The 7,909-nt window shown below is 43.9% G+C and overlaps 1 protein-coding gene across 2 annotated transcripts in view; it reads right to left on the reverse strand.

Annotated features, from left to right (window-relative positions):
* The window catches only part of LOC120058458 (collagen alpha-1(IV) chain-like), a 34,956-nt gene extending 27,332 nt beyond the window's left edge, over positions 1-7,624 (reverse strand). For both annotated transcript variants that reach the window (XM_039007125.1, XM_039007124.1), the window contains exon 1: positions 7,558-7,624. The gene's annotated coding sequence lies outside the window, so the exon portion shown is untranslated. The remainder of the gene's footprint in view (positions 1-7,557) is intronic.
* Between the last annotated feature and the right edge of the window lie 285 nt (positions 7,625-7,909).

Consider the following 7,909-nt stretch of genomic DNA (forward strand, 5'->3'; position numbering starts at 1 on the left):
GCCAATCGGTTGTGTTGTGACAAGGTAGGGGTGGTATACAGAAGACAGCCCTATTTGGTAAAAGACCAAGTCCATATTAAGGCAAGAACAGCTCAAATAAGCAAAGAGAAACGACAGTCCATCATTACTTTAAGACATGAAGGTCAGTCAATTCGGAACATTTCAAGAACTTTGAAAGTTTCTTCAAGTGCAGTCGCAAAAACCATCAAGCGCTATGATGAAACTGGCTCTCATGAGGACCACCACAGGAAAGGAAGACCCAGAGTTACCTCTGCTGCAGAGGATAAGTTCATTAGAGTTACCGGCCTCAGAAATTGCAGCCCAAATAAATGCTTCACAGAGTTCAAGTAACAGACACATCTCAACATCAACTGTTCAGAGGAGACTGTGTGACTCAGGCCTTCATGGTTGAATTGCTGATGATCTGTGATTTATTTAGAATTCAAGGCACACTTAACCAGCATGGCTACCACAGCATTCTGCAGGGATACGCCATCCCATCTGGTTTGCACTTAGTGGGACTATCATTTGTTTTTCAACAGGACAATGACCCAACACACCTCCAGGCTGTGTAAGGGCTATTTGACCAAGAAGGAGAGTGATGGAGTGTTGCATCAGATGACCTGGCCTCCACAATCACCCAACCTCAACCCAATTGAGATGGTTTGGGATGAGTGTGCAAAGCTGTAATCAAGGCAAAGGGTGGCTACTTTGACACTTTTTTGGTTACTACATGATTCCATATGTGTTATTTCATAGTTTTGATGTCTTCACTATTATCCTACAATGTAGAACATAGTAAAAATAAAGAAAAACCTTTGAATGAGTAGGTGTGTCCAAACTTTTGACTGGTACTGTATATAAACTCAGCAAAAAAAGAAACGTCCCTGTTTCAAAGATAATTCGTAAAAATCCAAATAACTTCATTGTAAAGGGTTTAAACACTGTTTCCCATGCTTGTTCAATGAACCAAAAAGAATTAATGAACATGCACCTGTGGAAAGGTCGTTAAGACACTAACAGCTTACAGACGGTAGGCAATTAAGGTCACAGTTATGAAAACTTAGGACACTAAAGAGGCCTTTCTACTGACTCTGAAAAACACCAAAAGAAAGATGCCCAGGGTCCCTGCTCATCTGCGTGAACGTGACTTAGGCATGCTGCAAGGAGGCATGAGGACTGCAGATGTGGCCAGGGATATAAATTGCAATGTCCGTACTGTGAGACGCCTAAGACAGCGCTACAGGGAGACAGGACGGACAGCTGATCGCCCTCGCAGTGGCAGACTACGTGTAACACCTGCACAGGATCGGTACATCCGAACATCACACCTGCGGGACAGGTACAGGATGGCAACAACAACTGCCCAAGTTACACCAGGAACGCACAATCCCTCCATCAGCGCTCAGACTGTCCGCAATAGGCTGAGAGAGGCTGGACTGAGGGCTTGTAGGCCTGTTGTAAGGCACGTCCTCACCAGACATCACCGGCAACAACGTCGCCTATGGGCACAAACCCACCGTTGCTGGACCAGACAGGACTGGCAAAAAGTGCTCTTCACTGACGAGTTGCGGTTTTGTCTCACCAGGGGTGATGGTCGGATTCGCGTTTATCGTTGGAGGAATGAGCTTTACACCGAGGCCTGTACTCTGGAGCGGGATCGATTTGGAGGTGGAGGGTCCGTCATGGTCTGGGGCAGTGTGTCACAGCATCATCGGACTGAGCTTGTTGTCAATGCAGGCAATCTCAACGCTGTGCGTTACAGGGAAGACATCCTCCTCCCTCATGTGGTACCCTTCCTGCAGGCTCATCCTGACATGACCCTCCAGCATGACAATGTCACCAGCAAAACTGCTCGTTATGTGCGTGATTTCCTGCAAGACAGGAATGTCTGTGTTCTGCCATGGCCAGCGAAGAGCCCGGATCTCAATCCCATTGAGCATGTCTGGGACCTGTTGGTTCAGAGGGTGAGGGCTAGGGCCATTCCCCCCAGAAATGTCCGGGAACTTGCAGGTGCCGTAGTGGAAGAGTGGGGTAACATCGCAAAGCAAGAACTGGCAAATCTGGTGCAGTCCATGAGGAGGAGATGCACTGCAGTACTTAATGCAGCTAGTGGCCACACCAGATACTGACTGTTACTTTTGATTTTGACCCCCCCCCCCCCCCCCTTTGTTCAGGGACACATTATTCAATTTCTGTTAGTCACATATCTGCAGAACTTGTTCAGTTTATGTCTCAGTTGTTGAATCTTGTTATGTTCATACAAATATTTACACATGTTAAGTTTGCTGAAAATAAACACAGTTGACAGTGAGAGGACAATTCTTTTTTTGCTGAGTTTATGAAGAGGATTAATGAGACAGTAATAGCTGATTGCTTCATGTGTTCCATCTATCTGCCACCAGATGGAGCCACAGTCCTTTCTCAGGCCAGGGTGGTCTGCTCTGACCAACAATGTATATTTACCCTCGATAGCTGATGCTATGTATTGGCCGCTGAGAGATTTTGAAGCCACAAGTCAGCCATATTGGCACTCCTCAGTAGGAGAGGTCCTCCAAATGAAATTCTACAGCTATTCTATTAAATGTTTCATGGACAAAATGACATGTATTTAAGTATTTCTTTGTTTATACCTTAAGGAAAATGTTTAATTTTTTTTTAAATGTTTTGTTTGTATGTTTAGCTGACATAATATAATGTATAAGTGTGCATTAAGGTGTCTGTAATATAATAAATGTGTCAAAAAATAATGTATATATTAACAAATGCATGTCTATAGCTTAAACATTTATTTTTTTACAACGGTGGCGGAGTGCCAAGATAAAGGCAATGTGGATTCAAAACAGGGCCCCTATAGATCATTTGGTGTACAGTGCATTCTGAAAGTATTCAAACCCCTTCACTTTTTCCACATTTGTTACGTTAAAGCCGTATTCTAAAATAGATTAGATAAAAAAATCCTCATCAATCTACACACAATACCCCATAATGACAAAGCGAAAACAGGTTGGTATTTATTTATTTTTTAAATACCTTATTTACATAAGTATTCAGACCCTTTGCTATGAGACTCGAAATTGAGCTCAGGTGCATCCTGTTTCCATTGATCATCCTTGAGATGTTTCTAATTCTTGATTGGAGCCCACCTGTGGTAAATTCAATTGATTGGACATGATTTGGAAAAGCACATACCTGTCTATATAAGGTCCCACAATTGACAGTGATGTCAGAGAAAAAACCAAGCCATGAGGTCGAAGGAATTGTCCGTAGAGCTCAGAGACAAGATTGTGTCGAGGCACAGATCTGGTGAAGGGTACCAAAAAATATCTGCAGCATTGAAGGTCCCCAAGAACACAGTGGCCTCCATCATTCTTAAATGGAAGAAGTTTGGAACCATCAAGACTCTTCCTAGAGCTGGCTGCCTGGTCAAACTGAGCAATGGGGAGAAGGGCCTTGGCCAGGGATGTGGCCAAGAACCCGATGGTCACTCTGACAGAGCTCCAGAGTTCCTCTGTGGAGATGGGAGAACCTTCCAGAAGGAAAACCATCTCTGTAGCACTCCACCAATCAGGCCTTTATGGTAGTGGCCAGACGGAAGCCACTCTTCAGTAAAAGGCACATGACATGACCATGAGAAACAAGATTCTCTGGTCTGATGAACCCAAGATCGGACTCTTTGGCCTGAATTCCAAGCGTCACGTCTGGAGGAAACCAGGCCCCACTCATCACCTGGCCAATACCATTCCTATGGTGAAGCATCGTGGTGGCAGCATCATGCTGTGGGGATGTTTTTCAGCAGCAGGCACTGGGAGACTAGTCAAGATCGAGGGAAAGATGAACAGATCAAAGTACAGAGATCCTTGATAAAAACCTGCTCCAAAGTGCCCAGGACCTCAGACTGTGGCGAAGATTCACTTTCCAACAGAACAACGACCCTATGCACACAGCCAAGACAACACAGTAGTGGCTTCGGGACAAGTCTCTGAATGTCCTTGAGTGGCCCAGCAAGAGACCATACTTGAACCTGATCGAATATCTCTGGAGAGACGTGAAAATAGGTGTGCAGCAACGCTATCCATCCAACCTGACAGAGCTTGAGATGATCTGCAGAGAAGAATGGGAGAAACTCCACAAATACAGGTGTGCCACGCTTGTAGCGTCATACCCAATAAGACTGGAGGCTGTAATGGCTGCCACTGGTGCTTCAACAAAGTACTGAGTAAAGGGTCTGAATAGTATTTTTATTTTTAATACATTAGCAAACATTTTTGGAAACCTGTTTTTGCATAGTCATTATGTGGTATTGTGTGTAGATTGGTGAGGAGAAAAAACTATTTAATACATTTTCGAATAAGGCTGTAAAGTAACAAAATGTGGAAAAAGTCAAGGGGTCTGAATACTTTCCGAATGCACTGTATATATAGTTGAAGTCGGAAGTTTACATACACCTTAGCCAAATACATTTAAACTCAGTTTTAAACACTGACATTTAATCCTAGTAAAATGTCCCTGTCTTTGGTCAGTTAGAATCTCCACTTTATTTTAACCTGTTTTGGAGATTGGTTTCATGTGAAATGTGAGAATAATAGTAGAGAGAATGATTTATTTCAGCTTTTATTTCTTTCATCACCCAGTGGGTCAGAAGTTTACATACACTCAATTAGTATTTGGTAGCATTGCCTTTTAAATTGTTTAACTTGGGTCAAACGTTTCGGGTAGCCTTCCACAAGCTTCCAACAATAAGTTGGGTGAATGTTGGCCCATTCCTCCTGACAGAGCTGGTGTAACTGAGTCAGGTTTGTAGGCCTCCTTGCTCGCACACGCTTTTTCAGTTCTGCCCACTATAGGATTGAGGTCAGGGCATTGTGATGGCCACTCCAATACCTTGACTTTGTTGTCCTTGAGCCATTTTGCCACAACTTTGGAAGTATGCTTGAGGTCATTGTCCATTTGGAAGACCCATTTGTGACCAAGCTTTAACATCCTGACTGATGTCTTGAGATGTTGCTTCGATACATCCACGTAATTTTCCTCCCTCATGATGCCATCTATTTTGTGACGTGCACCAGTCCCTCCTGCAGCAAAGCACCCGCACAACATGATGCTGCCGCCCCCGTGCTTCACGGTTGGGATGGTGTTCTTCGGCTTGCAAGCCTCGCCCTTTTGCATCCAAACATAACGATGGTCATTATGGCCAAACAGTTCTATTTTTGTTTCATCAGACCAGAGGACATTTCTCCAAAAAGTACGATCTTTGTCCACATGTGCAGTTGCAAACCGTAGTCTGGCTTTTTTATGGCGGAGCAGTGGCTACTTCCTTGCTGAGCGGTCTTTCAGGTTATGACGATATAGGACTCGTTTTACTGTGGATATAGATAATTTTGTACCTGTTTCCTCCAGCATCTTCACAAGGTCCTTTGCTGTTGTTCTGGGATTGATTTGCACTTTTCGCCCCAAAGTACGTTCATCTCTAGGAGACAGAACGCGTCTCCTTCCTGAGCGGTATGACGGCTGCGTGGTCCCATGGTGTTTATACTTGCATACTATTGTTTGTACAGATGAACGTGGTACCTTGAGGCGTTTGGAAATTGCTCCCAAGGATGAACCAGACTTGTGGAGTTCTACCTTTTTTTTCTGAGGTCTTGGCTGATTTCTTTTGATTTTCCCATGATGTCAAGCAAAGAGGCACTGAGTTTGAAGGTAGGCCTTGAAATACATCCACAGATACACCTCCAATTGACTCAAATTATGTCAATTAGCCTATCAGAAGCCTCTAAAGCCATGACATCATTTTCTGGAAATTTTCCAAGCTGTTTAAAGGTACAGTCAACTTAGTGTATGTAAACTTCTGACCCACTGGAATTGTGACACAGTGAATTATAAGTGAAATAATCTGTCTGTAAACAATTACTTGTGTCATGCACAAAGTAGATGTCCTAACCGACTTGCCAAAACTATAGTTTGTTTGCAAGAAATGTGTGGAGTGGTTGAAGAACAAGATTTAATGACTCCAACTTAAGTGTATGTAAACTTCCGACTTCAACTGTATAAATCATTGGCTCTTGCCCATTGAACTACATTCTGAGCTGCCAAGAGTGAAAGACAGGGAACTAGAAGGGAGAGGAAGCATGGGAAAAAAGTGGTATTTGGAGCCCTTTTTGTGTCTGTCTTTCTTAAGGCGTCAGCATGCTTGGGGTCGGCTGACCACGCTCCCCTAAACGACCTACGCTTGAAAAACGAGAAGAAAGTGTCAATAGTACAGTTTATCTACACTTTCTCAAAATAGTCCGAATGAATCTAAGAAATCTGTCATTCTGACATTTTTGTAGAAGAAATCTTAGTCGCTCAATCTTCCATCTAACTAAGATGTTTTGTACAGTGTTTCTCAAGTGATTTTTTGTAGTTGTTGCATGAATACGATTCGTTTCTCATTGAATCACAGCACATAATTGAAGAATCCCCACTGTTGACCAATCACTGACGAAGGGGCGTAGACTTTTAAAATGTTGTGTGCAAGAACAGCCTTATCGAAAACCAAAATGAACAAAAACGTCACAAAATGCAATCATAATACATGGACTGTTCTGTTTTGAATGGGAAGCTGATGCCTTTACTCTCTCGCCCTGCTGCCTCTTTCTTCTACCTCCATCCCTCCATTCCTAAAGCTCACAAACATAACGTTCTGGGCCATGGCAACCAGGACACGGGCTGGTTGCCAAAGGAACAGAACCCCCGTCGTGGGCGACAGGAAGTGACATCATCATAGTGAACATATGCAGGGAGAATTGAAACAGCGGTTGATTTGCTAGTCTTCAACACCTTTCAACAGAGACTGGGACATGAGGTATGACCTCACCAGGCTCAGCCTGTCAGTCAGTCAGTACAGGCCTGGCTCCAGAGAACACACAGCACACAGTAGTCCTTTGTGAACAATCTCTGTCTGGCTACTGTTTCTTGAACACAGATAAGACACTGTTGCTAGGTTCTAATGTGTGTGAGAAAATACACATAGAGTAGCAACGCAATTGTTGTTTTCTGAGCTCCCTGAGAAGGTGCTGCTGTCATTGTGTCCTTGTTACTGGAAGATAACAAAGGCTGTGTCTGTAGATCTTCTTAGAAACATTTAACCACAATTAGAAACACTGCATGATTGCTAGATTTACTTTTACAGTGTATTACTGTTTCAAGAGTGGATTAGAGATTGTGTGGTCCGGTAGGAATGCCGCTCTCAGCCCAGCTGTGTGTCTGGACATGCTCTAATTCCGCCTGATTCCAGTCCGTCTCCATCCTGATCCCTGCTCCGTGTTGGCCCTCTGCTCCTCCGTTTTACAGCCAGGACTACTAAATCCCACTGGGCTGACCCCTGACCCCTAACCCCTAACCCGGAACCCACAAACAATGCTCTGCCACGCCCCTTTGAGCCTATCAGGGATTCTGGACTGTTTTGAAGTTCTACAATCTGTAGTTTCTTGGTGGGGATCTTAGAGAGAGTAGGTGAGAGAAGACAACCAATATGAAACTGGTAGGCAATGAGGAACTGATGGGTAGAATGCTCACCTTTGCTCCTTTCACTCCACTGCAGTCACATTTTCCTTCACATGATGACCCAGAGCACCCCTACAGTTAGAGAGAGAGAGAGAGAGAGAGAGAGGGAGAGAGAGAGAGAGAGAGAGAAAGTCCATATTACAGTCATTACATAGACATCAGTAACCAAGTATAGACTGAGACAGCATTGTACACCAGAGGGCAACATAATCCCCCCTAGTATTCCAACGCTTTCTGATTTATCTGCCCATGTCAGAGAGGCTACAAACAACAAACACGACATGCTAACACACACACATACACACACAGTGTGAACCAGGATCATTCATTTGATCAGTTCAGGAGATAAAGGTGGTGTTAACTG

The sequence above is a fragment of the Salvelinus namaycush genome, chromosome 13, assembly GCF_016432855.1.
Source record: "Salvelinus namaycush isolate Seneca chromosome 13, SaNama_1.0, whole genome shotgun sequence".
NCBI lineage: Eukaryota > Metazoa > Chordata > Actinopteri > Salmoniformes > Salmonidae > Salvelinus > Salvelinus namaycush.